Source organism: Carassius auratus, unplaced genomic scaffold (genome assembly GCF_003368295.1).
Source record: "Carassius auratus strain Wakin unplaced genomic scaffold, ASM336829v1 scaf_tig00214234, whole genome shotgun sequence".
NCBI classification, from domain to species: Eukaryota; Metazoa; Chordata; class Actinopteri; order Cypriniformes; family Cyprinidae; genus Carassius; species Carassius auratus.
The window spans coordinates 42,010-57,502 of NW_020527571.1; the positions used below are offsets into that span (position 1 = coordinate 42,010).

The window sequence follows — 15,493 nt, forward strand, 5'->3', positions numbered from 1 at the left end:
TTTCAACATTGAAGGTCGGTCTTGTAACGGCTGGGCTTCATTGTGCGTGCCCTTTTTTTATGAAGCAAATGATATAATAGCCTACATGTGCAATAGAAATTCTAATTAACTTAACAACATCATCTTTGGGGCGCTCTGTATAAATAGATTACGCCCTTTATCCACCAAAAAAGTCAATCCGATCTGTGTGATACAAGTGATGTAGAAATGTGGGCTATTTTTATAAAATGCCAATAAGGATGCCAGTAACACGCTACTGATGATTTTCTATACTGTAGCAGAACATTTAAAGACAAGAAACAAGACACGCCTAAAAGTAATTAACACTGTAAACCAATCAAAAATGACACACATGACTCAAAAAACAATGTATATATATATATTTATATTTTGCTAATATTTTATGTTTTGTTGCTGGGGAAAGTGAAATTAAATGTGAAATTAAAAACTTTTTTCAAAATAAAAGTGGGTACTATGTAGGATGCGGACAACAAATGCAGACAGTTGTGAATTTATTTGTGCATTAAATGTATAGCTAACACAGGATATGTGTATGTATGTACTGTGAGCTTACGTAACATAAATGTGTAATGTATTTTCTCATTATGTTGCTTGCATTGGCTAAAAGCAGTGTTATATCTGTTATAGTTGATGCTTTTAATTAGAAAAAAACTAATTGGATCCGAAGCTGTTTGCAGTCCCCAATATAATGGCTGTGCATGATGAAATCAATATTAATGACACAAAATGATATAAAATGCTTAATTTTACATTTGTGTATTTGTTTCTGTGAGTTGCTTCATTCATTGTTTTGGAAGAATGTGTAATAAATTTGTTTTGTTTTTTTATTATTCCAGAATTTACTTCAATAAAACTAAAGATGATTGCTTCTAAATGAACCTCGTCTGGTTTTGGAAGTTGAACGTGTACATCTGGTGTTAAACACAGTAATTCACTGTTGTCAACATGGACTTATGGGAAACTGGAAATCTCAGGAGGTAAAGTTTGATGTTTCTACATAGACCAGCTAATGTACATTTTACAAAGCATATTTTTATAAATGTATGCATTTAAATATAAATGTCAGTTATTCAATTCAAGACAAAATATTTTTGCTTTAGAATATCAAGTTGTATCATATGATATTATTAAATATTATTAAATCTTTATTAAGAAGTCTTAACCCTCTCAGGCTGAAATTAAGTTTTAGTAACAAGTTTTTAGTATTCCAGATACATAAAATATGTATCTGGAGTAATTAGGTAGTTAGTTTTTAACTGTTGCAAATCAGCAACGCCTGCCTTGAGAGGGTTAATAAGGAAGCGTCTCTAAAAAGCACACTAAAATCTGCATGAAATTAACTTGTATAGTTCTGAAGCAACATGATTCCTTCCTTTGTATCAATAACAGACTGAAGTTTATGCCTTAATATAGATCAGTGCACTCATTAACATACTACATCAAATCAACACAAATCTAAAACATAAATAACATAAAATCTACTTTTTTTTTGCACTTAATGACCAAATTTTGAATTTATTTCTTTTTTTTTTTTTTTTTTTGACATGACATTTAAGGTTTGTCTTGCCATATTTCATGAAATCTGTGGAGGCATTTACCAACCAGGTTGCCAAATACTTGACAAAAGTGATTGTATTATAAAACATGGATTGCAAAGCAGTTGGTGTTTCAAAACAAGGACTGTGAATGCTACTTAATTTTACTTTAATATTCAACATTGCTTGTAAAATTTCATGAGTGAATTCCCACAGTTTCAAAAGGAATTTGTGCAATCAGAAGTTTCAGTTATCGATACTCACTCTTTCTGCATCTTGCTAGGAGGAAAATCATTTTTTTCTCCTGAACTAAAGCCTTTTTTTCAATCATGCAGTGTAACTGCTATTTGGTTCTTTCACTGTATTAAAAATGAACCAGTGGCTCGTTAGTAGCTGCATGAGCCTATGACAAGGAAGCCCTCCAGAATGGGTGGGGAATATTCAAGTGAATCCTGCAGGATGCAGAAGGACAGTGAGGATGTCCTAGGGGCGATATGGCCTAAAATCCATATTGCAATTATACATTGCAGCCTCTTGCGATAACAATATATATTGCAATTATATAAATTATAATAGAACCAATTCAGAAAAGGATCATGAATTATTTTATTTTATTTTTTTATAAAGAAAAAATATTTTTTCTCAATAAAGAAACGTGTATGTCATTTTGAGAACATTTATTGTGCAAAAGCAAAATTTATTTTATGTAATGCACAGATACTTTAAATAAAAACATTTCAAACCTGCAGCCTAAGGTTACGCATTTGATTTTAAATATTTTGTTCTCCTAATGAAATTTAAACTGGTTTCTTGTTAATAAAGGAATGGACACTGTGAATTAGGGATATACTTCCAGCACAAGGCAAGTGTAGTGCACATATACTTCAAATGAAAACATTATAAATTGATAAATGAAAGCACAAAATAAATAAATTAAATACTTCCAGTACAAGGGACATATATGTCAACTAAAGACATTTTTTAAAGCATAAAAGTTTCTTGACAGTAGTGCCATGCCACATATACAGTAAAAATGAATGAAAATGTAGTTTTAGTTATTTTCTTAAAGGACACCAACTATGCAAATAACAGAAAAACTGTCTGGTGTCTTCTCAGTTAAAAAGCAACACAACAACAAATCCGAAAATCAGGCACTCACTGAGATTTTGTTTAATACACACTGTTTGTAATCTGGTAGGCCCTAAAGAATATTAGCAGGAATACAAGCTTGTCTACAGTCTCTGGCTTCAACAGAGACCGGTGGCATGTAACAATGTTGCCACCAAAGCTAAATACCCTTTCTGAACGAGCACTTGTGGCAAAATCACGGCGAACCTTGATTAGGATTGAATGAACATCACTTAACACAAATGCAACATTAAAATAGCATTGGGTATACAACTGAACAGAGGCAAATACTACATCTCTAAAGGCAAATGCAACATTACTGTGCAGTAATATAGGCAAATATTACAGTATAATGTTAAAATGTTATAATTATGCACTATTATATAAATATTATATACATTATTTCTGTGTGTGTGTATATAATATACAGGTGCTGGTCATATAATTAAAATTTCATCAAAAAGTTAATTTCACTAATTGTATTAAAAAAGTGAAACTTGTATATTATATTAATTCATTACACACAAACTGAAATATTTCAAATGTTTATTTCTTTTAATTTTGATTATTATCAATGACAACTTTGGAAAACCCCAAATTCATTAACTCAGAAAATTAGAATATTGTGAAAAGGTTCAATATTAAAGACATCTGGTGCCACACTCTAATCAGCTAATTAACTCGAAACACCTGCAAAAGGCCTTTAAATGGTCTCTCAGTCTAGTTCTGTAGGCTACAAAATCATGGGGAAGAATGCTGACTTGACAGTTGTCCAAAAGATGACCATTGAGACCTTGCACTAGGAGAGCAAGACACAAAAGGTCATCGCAAAAGAGGCTGGCTGTTCTGAGAGCTCTGTGTCCACGCACATTTAATAGAGAGGCGAAGGGAAGGAAGAGATGAAGAAAAAAAGTGTACTAGCAATAGGGATAACTGCCCCCTGGAGAGGATTGTAAAACAAAATACATTCAAAAATGGGGGGGAGATTAACAAAGAGTGGACTGCAGCTGGAGTCAGTGCTTCAAGAACCACTACACCCAGACGTATACAAGACATGGGTTTCAGCTGTCGCATTACTTGTGTCAAGCCACTCTTGAACAACAGACAGCGTCAGAAGCATCTAAAGACAAAAAGGAATGGACTGCTGCTGATTTGGTCCAAAGTTATGTTCTCTGATAAAATTATATTTTGTAAATCAGGTTCCCAGAGTCTGGAGGAAGAGAGGAGAGGCACACAATAGACGTTGCTTGAGGTCCAGTGAAAGTTTCCACAGTCAGTGATGGTTTGGGGTGCCATGTCATCTGCTGGTGTTGGTCCACTGTGTTTTCTGAGGTCCAAGGTAAACACAGCCATATACCAGGAAGTTTTAAAGCACTTCATGCTTCCTGCTGCTGACCAACTTTGTGGAGATACAGATTTCATTTTCCAACAGAACTTGGTCTAAGGACTGTTGTGGCAAAAACAATTACAAACAAATAGCATCTCAGTGTAAGAGACAAGGAATCAAATTATATTTAAGGAAAGAAGTTTATTTTCCTTAAAGAGGTGCGTTCACTGTTTCAGCAGCTACCCTGAAGCACAACAGACCCGAATCACACTGAAAACAGACAGCCTTATTATACTGTTATCACCTCCCACTTCTTACAAGGCTCCTTCTCTGTAAATTTCCACTTAACCCCGTAACCCAAACCTAGTTGTTTCCAGAGAAAACAATGGTCCTTCTAACCCTCCTGGGCTTTTATTATCTTCACATCTTTGAGGTCTCCTGCACTAAAGAGTTCAAAGGCTATTTCTGTTTACTGTGTGTTTGTGTGCCTTCACACCCGTGAGGTCAAAAGGTCTTTATTTATGGCTAACCTCTCTGTCTTTAAATTACCCGCACTAAGGACTTCAAAGGCTCTTTGTTACTGTGTGATGTCTTTGTTGCATTTCAGGTTACATACATACATACATATTGAGAGAGAAAAACACAAGTTGTATCAAAAGGGAAAAGAAATGAAAATATATAAAGAAAAAAAACAAAGCAAAACAAAACCCTGCACAATGTTTAAGAAAGTAAATAAGAAAGAGTAAAATGTAAATTTTTCTACAACAGGACCATGGTATCCGTGTTCTTAATTGGCCAGCAAACTCGCCTGACCTTAACCCCATAGAAGATCTATGTGGTATTGTGAAGAGGAAGATGCGATATGCCAGACCCAACAATGCAGAAGAGCTGAAGGCCACTATCAGATCAACCTGGGTTCTCATAACACCTGAGCAGTGCCACAGACTGATCGACTCCATGCCACGCTGCATTGCTGCAGTAATTCAGCAATTATTAAATAAATAAATGGAGCCCAAACTAAGTATTGAGTGCTGCACATGCTCATTTTCATGTTCATACTTTTCAGCTAGCCAAGATTTCTAAAAATCCTTTCTTTGTGTTGGTCTTAAGTAATATTCTAATTTTCTGAGATACTGAATTTGAGATTTTCCTTAGTTGTTATAATCATCAAAATTAAAAGAAATAACCATTTGAAATATATCAGTCTGTGTGTAATAAACAAATATAATATAGAAGTTTCACTTTTTTGAAAGGAATTAGTGAAATAAATCATCTTTTTGATGATATTTTAATTATATGACCAGCACCTGTATGTATATATATGTGTGTACTAGGGGTGTCTCTATATAAGTATTTTCATAGTCGAATCTGAATTTTTGAATCTTGCTGATGTTCAACTAATGGTCAAATCATATGTTTGGGGGCGGGGCAAAATACATTGATCAAGTCAGACATTCTACAGCCATAATTACTGATGTTAACACACAGGGAAAATGTGTAACAAATGCCACGCAGATACAAAAGGGGTAAATAATGTTTTTATGATTTGATTAAAAGATATTTAACACTCTGCATTCGTATTTAAATGTCTGCAAAACCCAAACAATTCACAATTTTCACAATAGGGCTCTCATTATAAAGTTAGCCTATATAACAGTAGTTATTAATGTTCTGCATTTCTGTTTTGAGCTGTGTGCGCTGAAGATGACCAGTAGAGTGAGCATTTGATAGCAGGTTTTTAATCAATGGGATTAAACTCATAATTTCATGTAGAATACGCTTCGTTATTTATACAACATAACGTTAATATTAGGACTTACAGGCTATCTGCAAAAAGAGCCCGAATTCACATGAACGTATCTGCGGGGCTCTGAATGAACTCCTTTTGTGGACAGGTTCTTCACTCAACAATGTGTAGAAACATGGCAGCTAAACTCTAAATATTCACAGCGTTTTATTATAATGGTGTTCTCATTATAATGGTATGGGTGTGACAGTCCGGTTATAGTTATTAATATTCTGCATTGTTGTTTGTCCTGCTCGTGCTGCGCGGTAAAGAGATATCACCGTAGTACTACAATGAAGTGCTTGACTCAAAACCAAATGCATCTTATAGCAGGTAAATAATATATCCACGATATATATACAACCGGCTGAAATGTTTTGAAATCACTTGTACCCTACCTGTTTGAAAAAAATCCAGTCTCTGCCTGTGTCCGTTTGAGTCTTGGTTTTAAATCTCTGCCACCAAGATGCTCCTCTGTCAGTCACTGACTATGGAAAGTGAAACACAAATCTATAGGGGTGGTTGGATTTATTCAGTCACTTTAAATATTAATTTGAAGCTTCTTATTTTTCAGATTCCTATTCACGGCTTTATCACAATAGGCTGCATATTAATTTATTGGGAGAAAACCGAAAGTTCTATGAGAAATCAGACATTTGAGTGCTCACATACAGTATAGTCAGAATGGCATAATCATAACAAGCCCGTGAATATTCGACTGTGAGATTGGTAGTCGAATTAGGCTCCTCGAATCAAAGCATCGTCAACTTTTTTGGGGGTCACCCCTAGTGTGTATATTCTTATATATATATATATATATATATATATATATATATATATATATATATATATATACACTCTCTCTCTCTCTATATATATATATATAGAAAACAGACCGATCGTTTTCTAGATAAGAACCTTATTTCTCTGCTGGGATCACATCGAGACTTTGAAGCTACACTGAGACAGACTATGAACCCTCATTTGAACCATCAAACCATTGGTCACCATTGAAGTCCATTACATGGAGAAAAATCCTAGAATATTTCCCTCAAAAACCTTAAGTTATTGTCGACTGAAGAAAGAAATACATGGACATCTTGGATGACATGGGGGTTGGTAAATAATCACCAAAAAAAAAAATATATATATATATATATATATATATATATATATATATATATATATATATATATATATATAAGTGAACTAACCCTTTAAGCATATCTTTTGAAATCTGATGAGCTGATCTACAGCTTGATATGCAGAAAGCTTTCCCGGCCTCTTTCTACCTTGTGCAGATGATGGTAGCAGACGTAGAAGCAGCAAGATGGCAGACATGTCACTGTCCCAGCCTACAAATACGTAAATAAAAACCTGGTTAACATTATGCCATAGCATAGCGTTCAAAATGGCAACTTGCACCATTACGAAAATGTACACTACACACCTAGATAACCCACAATAAGAAGTAAAACAGCTTGATTCATACCATTCTCAACTTCAGCAGCTGACTCAGCATTGCGCATTAAATCAAAGAGTTCTGTGGTGGGTACAAGTCCATGGCTTTCCTTTATTACTTTTGGCTTAAAAGTGGTTGGCCACTTCTCGAAGAATTTTTGGCCTCACCAAACAGAAATCTGAAATCTTGTTCTATCTGCAATGTAACACACAGAAGTGATGTTCTCATTTCGGCCTTTAAACTAAACAAACTAATTTGCGAATTGTCTGAATGAGTACGAAGTCCTCCATTGCCCAGCATGATTCTCAGAGTTCCAGGTGACTCCTTCACTATTTCTTCAAAAACCTCTGTGTCTGACTGGTCATAGACCTTAATGTTTGGCTGCGTGCTTTCTCGTATGTTGAATTTAAGACACGCTGTTTAAATTTGTATACTTGTTTTTAGAAAAAAAAACATGCATTCCCTTTTCACAAGAATCACAAGAAGTTCATTTAAGTTTGACTCATGTCTTCACTAAATGATGAAAGACAAGTATTTAGAAATTATTATTGACCTAACTAGATATCATAACATAATAGTTTAACGGTGTATTATTTTTTCATTGCGTGATGCATAGGATATAGCTTTAACCTAATGTACCCACCTTCTTTCAAGAAAGCATCGAATGTCAGCTCAGACAGCTTGACGTATTTCTGCTCTTCCCCGAATTGAACACGCAACAGCATTTTGCCCCTGTTAACAAATAAAAAAAAAAAAAAAAATATATATATATATATATATATATATATATATATATATATATATATATATATATAATATATATTCAAAATCATTTAGGGCTGGTTCAACTAAGAATTACCTATCCATTTCTCTCGTGCACTATGCATTATTTAGATGTTACACTGCAATTACAAAGGGTGGCTGAATAAGACAAAGTTGTGCTGGTTGAATAACGTTAGGCCATTTTCTGCATCAAATTAGGCTAGTTAAAGTTAAGAGGCACGGTGTCCAATTAGCTACCAAATAACTGTGCCAAAGTTAGCTAGCTCATTAGCTATTTTAGTTCGAACAGTAACCAATTAAAATTGTTAAGCCATGTTAAACAAACACGACATGAAATCAGTGATCTAAGTAATCGTTTTATAAGACCAACATTAACTATCAAGCATGCTAACACTACCAGTATATATATATAAAAAGCTACATTAACCTTGCCTGGGAAGCTATGAAATATGTTAGCTAAGAATAGCTATTAACCGGATTGCTATAACTTGTAATATGACCTCAACAGCACACATTTAAAATTATGTAAAGTAAAAAAATACAGTTTTGTTGTGGACAACACAGGATGTTACTCATGTAGCAATATCAGTGGCCTAGCGTTGCTCCTTCGCAATCTTCCTTCACTGAAATGCAGCACGTTTGACAAGCACAGCAGAGTCGCAGGTTTTCATCACTTCTGTAGAGTTAAAATTGTTACTGCGTTTCTGCAGATTTTTACACTCACTTTTAACTCCACTTATAGAGCAACTTTACTCCCCAAAATGTTGAAAATACTCTCTCTGGGTTAAAATAACTTTACTCTAGAGTTGATACACGGCACGAACCAATAGCTGTTCAGTTACACATCGTGATAAAAAAAAAAAAAGGCAATTCAGGAGGGAAAAGGCTTTTCCCCATAGCGTCTTTTACAAAGATGGAGTACTCATTCCAGTATCTCAGGGAACTGAAGTTACATCCAGGGTAGTAAGTAACAAATGTAATTGAGTAGCTATTTTGTGTAATTCTACTTTTTATGTATTTTTTTTAAAATATGTAATTTATTTTTTAAGTGAATTTGGTTTGAAGTATTGTTAACACATTAATTACAGAGTAAAAAACAAAAAAAAACTCCCTGGAAACTACAGCAGTAAATAATGGGCAGGAGAGTAAACTGGTGCTGAAATCACAAGTAAGATGTAGACAGACAAGACCCCTTTGTATTCAGCTTAAGTTGAACTCGAAGGAAATGAAATGATCCCCTATCCTCTATTTTGCTGTGTTTGCCTAGGGAGACCAAACTAGCAGCTTATAAAATCTCGACATCAACCCTTCGCAAGCATGTGTAGGTAAAGTAAATACTTGCATCGTTGTATATGTATACATTGTATACTTGCACTTGCAGATACACACACAAGTTCAAGTGAAGCTTATTTATTAAATTATTACCATCATTGTAGTAAGTGCAAGGTTCATTTATACACCACATTTAAACAGCTTAAGATGACCAAGTGCTATAAAAGAACTTGAAAATTAAATTAAAAAGTACAACACACATAGTCAATAATAACCTATATGGGACAAAGCACAGAATATACACCGCAATCGAGATACATTAACTATACACATGAAATAGCACAAAATTATGTCTTGTTTTCTGAAAAAACACCTCAAAATTAAGTGTTTGTTTAAAACAAGCAAAATTATCTGCCAGTGAGGTAAGAAAAATAATCTCAAACAGAAATTTTAAGCAACACATCTTCTTATGCCGTTTTTCTTTTCTAGTAATTTTGATTGAATATTTAGACTGGGAACGAGACAAAATTAATAAGTAAGAAAAGCTTTTATTGCAGTGTTGCTATACATGACAACAGATTGAAAAATTAATGATCCAAAAAAGGCGAGTGAATAAAAACATGTCTTTAGTCTTTCAATGCAAAGTGCAAAGTAACTAAACCACCCCTGGTGCTTTTGCATATTTTGCAGTTAACACACTTTTTCTGTTTTTTTAGTGTGAAATGCTCCCACACCTTGGATGACTTGGGTCACACTGATTTTTCTGCCTCCACCATGTATCTTTCCTCTACCTCCTTTTTTGAATCAATTATGAAATTCATTGCCAACTCTTTTAGTAATCGATTTTTATTGATTTAATCGATACTTTATTTTTTGGTAAACAATGTGTGATTATTCTTTAAAAAAAGTTTCATTTTAGTAGTAGTAGTAGGTTATGTACATTCTGCTGAACAATAGTAATACATTTCTGGCAAATACTTGTCTTTAAATTAAACCAGAAGTTTATTTTAACGTGGTAACGTGAATACCTTTACAGTTCTGTGTATGTGATGTGACCCTAGTTTTACTCGAATCGAACGGTCAAATGCTCATGAAGTGAACGCAGCATGACTCTCAGTGCAGTTCTGAAAAAAAGAGAAAAACTTTCATAAGGCTATTTTAAGAAAAATTTGAATAAATTAAGTCTCTATCTCTCTCTCTCTCTCTTCCTCTCCTGTATAAAAGGTACATTATATATTGTTATGTGAAGTATATTATACATTATAATATAATATAATGTAATATAATATTATATTGTATTATAGTTATTATATACAAGTTGTCGGTCTAGATGACAGCGTTAGGTTAACAAGTAAACGAGTGTGTACTACAATTAAGAGTCATTTCAGCACTTGACAAATGGATAGTGACTCCTAAGTAGCACTTAAAGCACTGCTATGTGTTTGTTGGGAAACGCACATGAAACAATAACGAATTATCGGAAATGTGTATATGTAAGGAATAATTGACGATGGGCCGTTGAATTATTAGAATAATAATGCACACTCAAGGTGGTATATTTTCTATTCTAAATAACTCATACATTTGATTTAAAAACAATTGGTTTGAGTTTAATAGGTCTATCCCAGGGGTGTGCTAGATTTGTAAAATATGTAAATGTGTAATTGAATGCACAAATAAATGTGAGCACAGTGTGCTCTCATTTATTTGTGCATCAAATTACAAATCAAAAATTCATATCAGTTTGTGTCTTTATGTGATCTAGAATTGCAGAATATATTTTATGACTTGCATTTTATGGGACGTTTTTGTGTCCTTTGTATACATGCACAGTTTTCAGATTTAATCGGTCTTTTGGAGATTTCATGACTGACGATAGAACTAGGTCTTTATGCTTCTACTTTTTGTGTGGGTTATTTATGATGACATTATATAGAGTGTGCAGTGAGTACAATAAAAGAGATACTGCTTTCCGCTTCTTAATAAATGCATTTCTTGTAAAAAAGGGACAGAGTGTGGTGGCCAGGGTCACCCTCTGGCTCCGCCCCTGCTTGTTTTAATTAAATTTAATTAATGTAATGTAGGAGTCAACACGACAATCAATTGAAAGCAGTTTGGTTTGAAAGTTACTTTATTGTGCACTGTGCTTCATACATCGCTACATTATAAGGGAAAATTATTATTTAAAAAAAAATATATATTTTGTGAAATGTTGCTTTTGCGACTGCACCTTTAGAGAGTTTGAGAAATATTGCATGTACTTCATTGCATATGTTAATGATGAAACTAAGTAGGAGAAATTTCTTGTAGCTAAAGGGAAATGTCATCTATTTCTGTGTTTGCAGATGGTGGTTATTTTATTTCCTGCCTCTGTGTCTTTTAACAAGTGAAGGTGAGCGCTAAAATTAACAATTATTTCAGAAGCACCTTTTCTACCTTTTGAGTTTGCTAAACTGCTTTTCTTTTTTTTATGTAACTTCTCTCTGTTTTCAGTGTCTCTGCAGGAGACTGTTGAGGGTTTTATTGGAGGATCTGCTGTTTTACCTTGTTCTTCTAAAGAACCACCAGATACAGTTCAAGACATTGATCTAGTGCGCTGGATACACAGAGACGACAATGTGTATATCATTATTAATGGTCAAGTCTCTGTGGAAGGACAGGATCCAGAGTACAGGAACAGAGTTGAAAGCTTTCCTGAGGAGTATAAGAGAGGAAACTTCTCCATTGAACAACCTTCAACACACTGATGCAGGAAAATACTAGTGTTTCATCAGCGAGAAATACGTAATCAGGAGTGTTGAACTTTTCACTCAAGGTGTGTAAAACCACATGATTAACAAATCTTTCATTCCACTTTCTACTTCTTTACATGCATTTTGTTCTTTTGCATAGACATTATAAAGGAATACACTCATGTTTAACTGTGTTTTTCTCCCATCTTTTATACTTGTTTTGTCTTCCAGAGAGAAAAGCAATACAAATCCCCAATGAAGGAACCAAACCAAGACCAGATGTGATCGCAATGATAATTTATGTTCTGTGTATTGGCATGATATTTTCATTGGTTGTAAGTTCATTCATCAGTCATAATTAATATGTCCTTAATATTTTAAGTAACAGCCTTTAATTAAATGCTGTAACATTGTTTTACAGAACTCTGTCACAGCGTGTTTTTAAGGAGTTTTTGTCATCGCTCACTTCCCAGTTCCTGTAATCAACGTCATCTGCACAGCTTCATGGGAATGTCTGTATGGTCCTGTAGATATTAATTTGTTGTTGTTCACATCCTCATTAAATCTACTGAACCTTTCCCTCAGTCATGCAGAAGCCAGCAAGTATTGACAAGTAAAGGCTCTCTATTATAGAGGACCTTCTGTGGTGGAGGTAGAAGCCAATCATGAATGAAAATGTTTTAATACAAACCAGTCCCAGGCCTCATGGGATGTAATGTGGAAAGACATTTTTTTTTATTACCACTGCTAGGACACATTTCACAATACTTGAGGCGCTTTCTCAAAATTCTTCACACAGTTCTCAGAAGCAGCAAATTTCAGTTTGGCACAGATGCTATTTTCACACTCACATACACTAAAACTATAAAAACACTTCATACTTTGTCTCAAATTAAATCATTCTTCCATAACACTAGCGACAATTGTCACCTCATAAAATAATGTATGATGATTTTAGATCATTTTCTTTGGAAAAAAAAGAAAAGAAAGTCACGGTCAAATTGCTGTTTGTTTTTCAATTTGTATATGTTAGGTTTTGACCTTAAGTTTTACTGTAAAAGCAGTATGTAAAAATGCAATTTGCTCTGTAAGTTTTTGTGTCAGAAAGGAATTTTTGTAATTGGAAGGTTGTAGTCGCTGAATGTTTTCTTTGTCCTAAAGCATTGATAAATAATGCATAGTTTAGGCCACATAGACTGCTATTGCATTCAGTGTGTAAAGAGTTTTGGGAAGAAAGGGACCTGTGTATTGAGAAATGGTCTTAGCAATTGGGGGGAAAACTATGCAATACCCAGCTAACACAGTTACGTTGTGACGACGTAACTGGACCAGACCATATTCGTTGCAGCGACATCCCAAATAACTTTCCAGCGACGTAACTTTGTGATTCCCATATCCGTCGTGGCGACGTTATAGTGGAACGTCGCTGGAACGTGATGAGTACGTCCCAACGACCACACTGTCACGTTATGAGGACGTTCCTATAAAATACCATATTGGTCTCAGCGACGTACCACATAACGTTCCAGTGACGTAACTTTGTGATTCCCATATCCGTCGTGGCAACGTTATAGTGGAACGTCGCTGGAACGTGATGAGTATGTCCTGACGACCAAACTGGCACGTTATGAGGACGTGACATTACAGGATCATATTGGTAATTCATATTTTCACCTCACCATTACCTTGAAATACATAAAGAACTAATAAACTCAATCCATCTCTGGTGCAAAAAATAAACCTTATGAAATCGAATTGTAATCTAATTATAGGGGATTCATAGTTAATACATTAATTACATACATGCAATGCAAACAAATACAAAAACATTACATTCTAATATAAAATATACAAAAACACACTGCATTCATTCACAAATCAATATTTATTCAGCACTACTTTGTACAAATAGGAAGCCAAAACATTTTGAACATCGCACCTGTTCTTTAAACATGCAAAATGTTACTAAGTTATGAGCACAGAAAACTAAACACATCAATTCATAGATTACAAAATATAAACAATAGAAAATTTTTGTCTTAAAGATGGGAAGATGGTTAATGACGTTATTAGTGAAAATTAAAAATAATTATCAGTAAACTTATTGATACAACATAATTTAGTGCAACAAAAAATACATGATAAATAGATATGAAACAATTCAGCAGATACTGCACCAAGTAAAACTGTGAGCGTCGTATATGAAGCTCCTGGTATAAATGTCTGGTGGTGATGTGCTTTAATTACACGACATGCAGGGAAAAAATTAGGCTAATTCATGCGCACGATTTTCTATTTCATTCCCTCGATTTGCTAAAACGTGTACACTTTTTATACATCAAGAGAACGAATTAGTAAATTGTGCATACGATTTAGCAAATCAATGAAATGTAAAAGTAATCGTGCACGTTTAGTACATAGAGGGAACGAATTAGTAAATCATGGACATGATTTCTTTCTTTTTCTTGCATGTCATGATCAGGGCTCTGTGCTCACTATCAGAGGATAAAACTAAACAATATAACAATTACCAAAGAACCATAATTTTTGAGCTTCTCAGAAGAAAAACATTCATAAAGCGTAAAGATATGAAAAATGAACAATATAGAGATTTCTAGCATCTCTCCTGTATTATTTGTCCCACCTGAAAAAACAAAGTTTTTTAAGAAAATGAGCATATTGACTTTCTCAGAAGAATCTGTGATCTGTGATTACTGACTGTGGAGATGACTCTTTCAGACAGTGCTGAGGAGGCAGAGTTAGGTGCAGGACAGCCGATAGAGAAGAGGAAGAGTGTGTTTCTTACCCCAGCAGCAGAAGACAGGCTCTTCTGAGGGAAGGACAGGAGGCTTGATGCAGTGTTTTGCTGTAGAACAAGGCTCCTTCTCAGCACCTGATCTTCTTCAGAAAAGAGTTCCTCTAGTGTAGAGTCAGACACTCAGACTTCTTGCAAACTGGAATCTTTCAATAACATTTAGCATATTATTGTAGTCATGTTCATTGTTTTTATTATAACACATGGCAAGCTTATGAGAAAATTGTTAAATGTGTTCTTCCTCCTCTTCTTCATCCTGGGCCTGCTGTCAACATCCTTCTCTGAGCTGAAAGGGAGGATCATCTTGTTAATGTTGCTCATATATGTTCACAACCAGTCAAAAATCTGGAATCTTTTCTTTATGGTTTTCAAGAGAAGTCTCTTCTGCTCACCAAAGCTAGATTAATTTGATAAAAAAAATGTTTTAAAGTAATTGTAAAAAAAAAAAAAAAAAAAAAAGAAAACAGAAAGAAAGAAATAACAGTTTTCATACTCTTTTTTGAATATACTTAAACATATTTATTGAAATAATTATGAGGCAAAGCTGAATTTTTCTGTAACTTTACTCCAGTCTTCAGTGTCACATGATCTTTTTCATATACTGATTTGCTGATCGGGAAACATTGCTGATT

General features: G+C 34.2%; 1 long non-coding RNA gene across 1 annotated transcript; it reads left to right on the plus strand.

The window, feature by feature from the left end:
• The first annotated feature begins 9,288 nt into the window (after positions 1 to 9,288).
• On the plus strand, positions 9,289 to 12,624 carry LOC113091580 (uncharacterized). Its single transcript, XR_003287403.1, has 5 exons — positions 9,289 to 9,367; positions 11,660 to 11,706; positions 11,808 to 12,129; positions 12,278 to 12,381; positions 12,468 to 12,624. It is a non-coding gene; the product is annotated as an uncharacterized LOC113091580 (long non-coding RNA).
• The last annotated feature ends 2,869 nt before the right edge of the window (positions 12,625 to 15,493 follow it).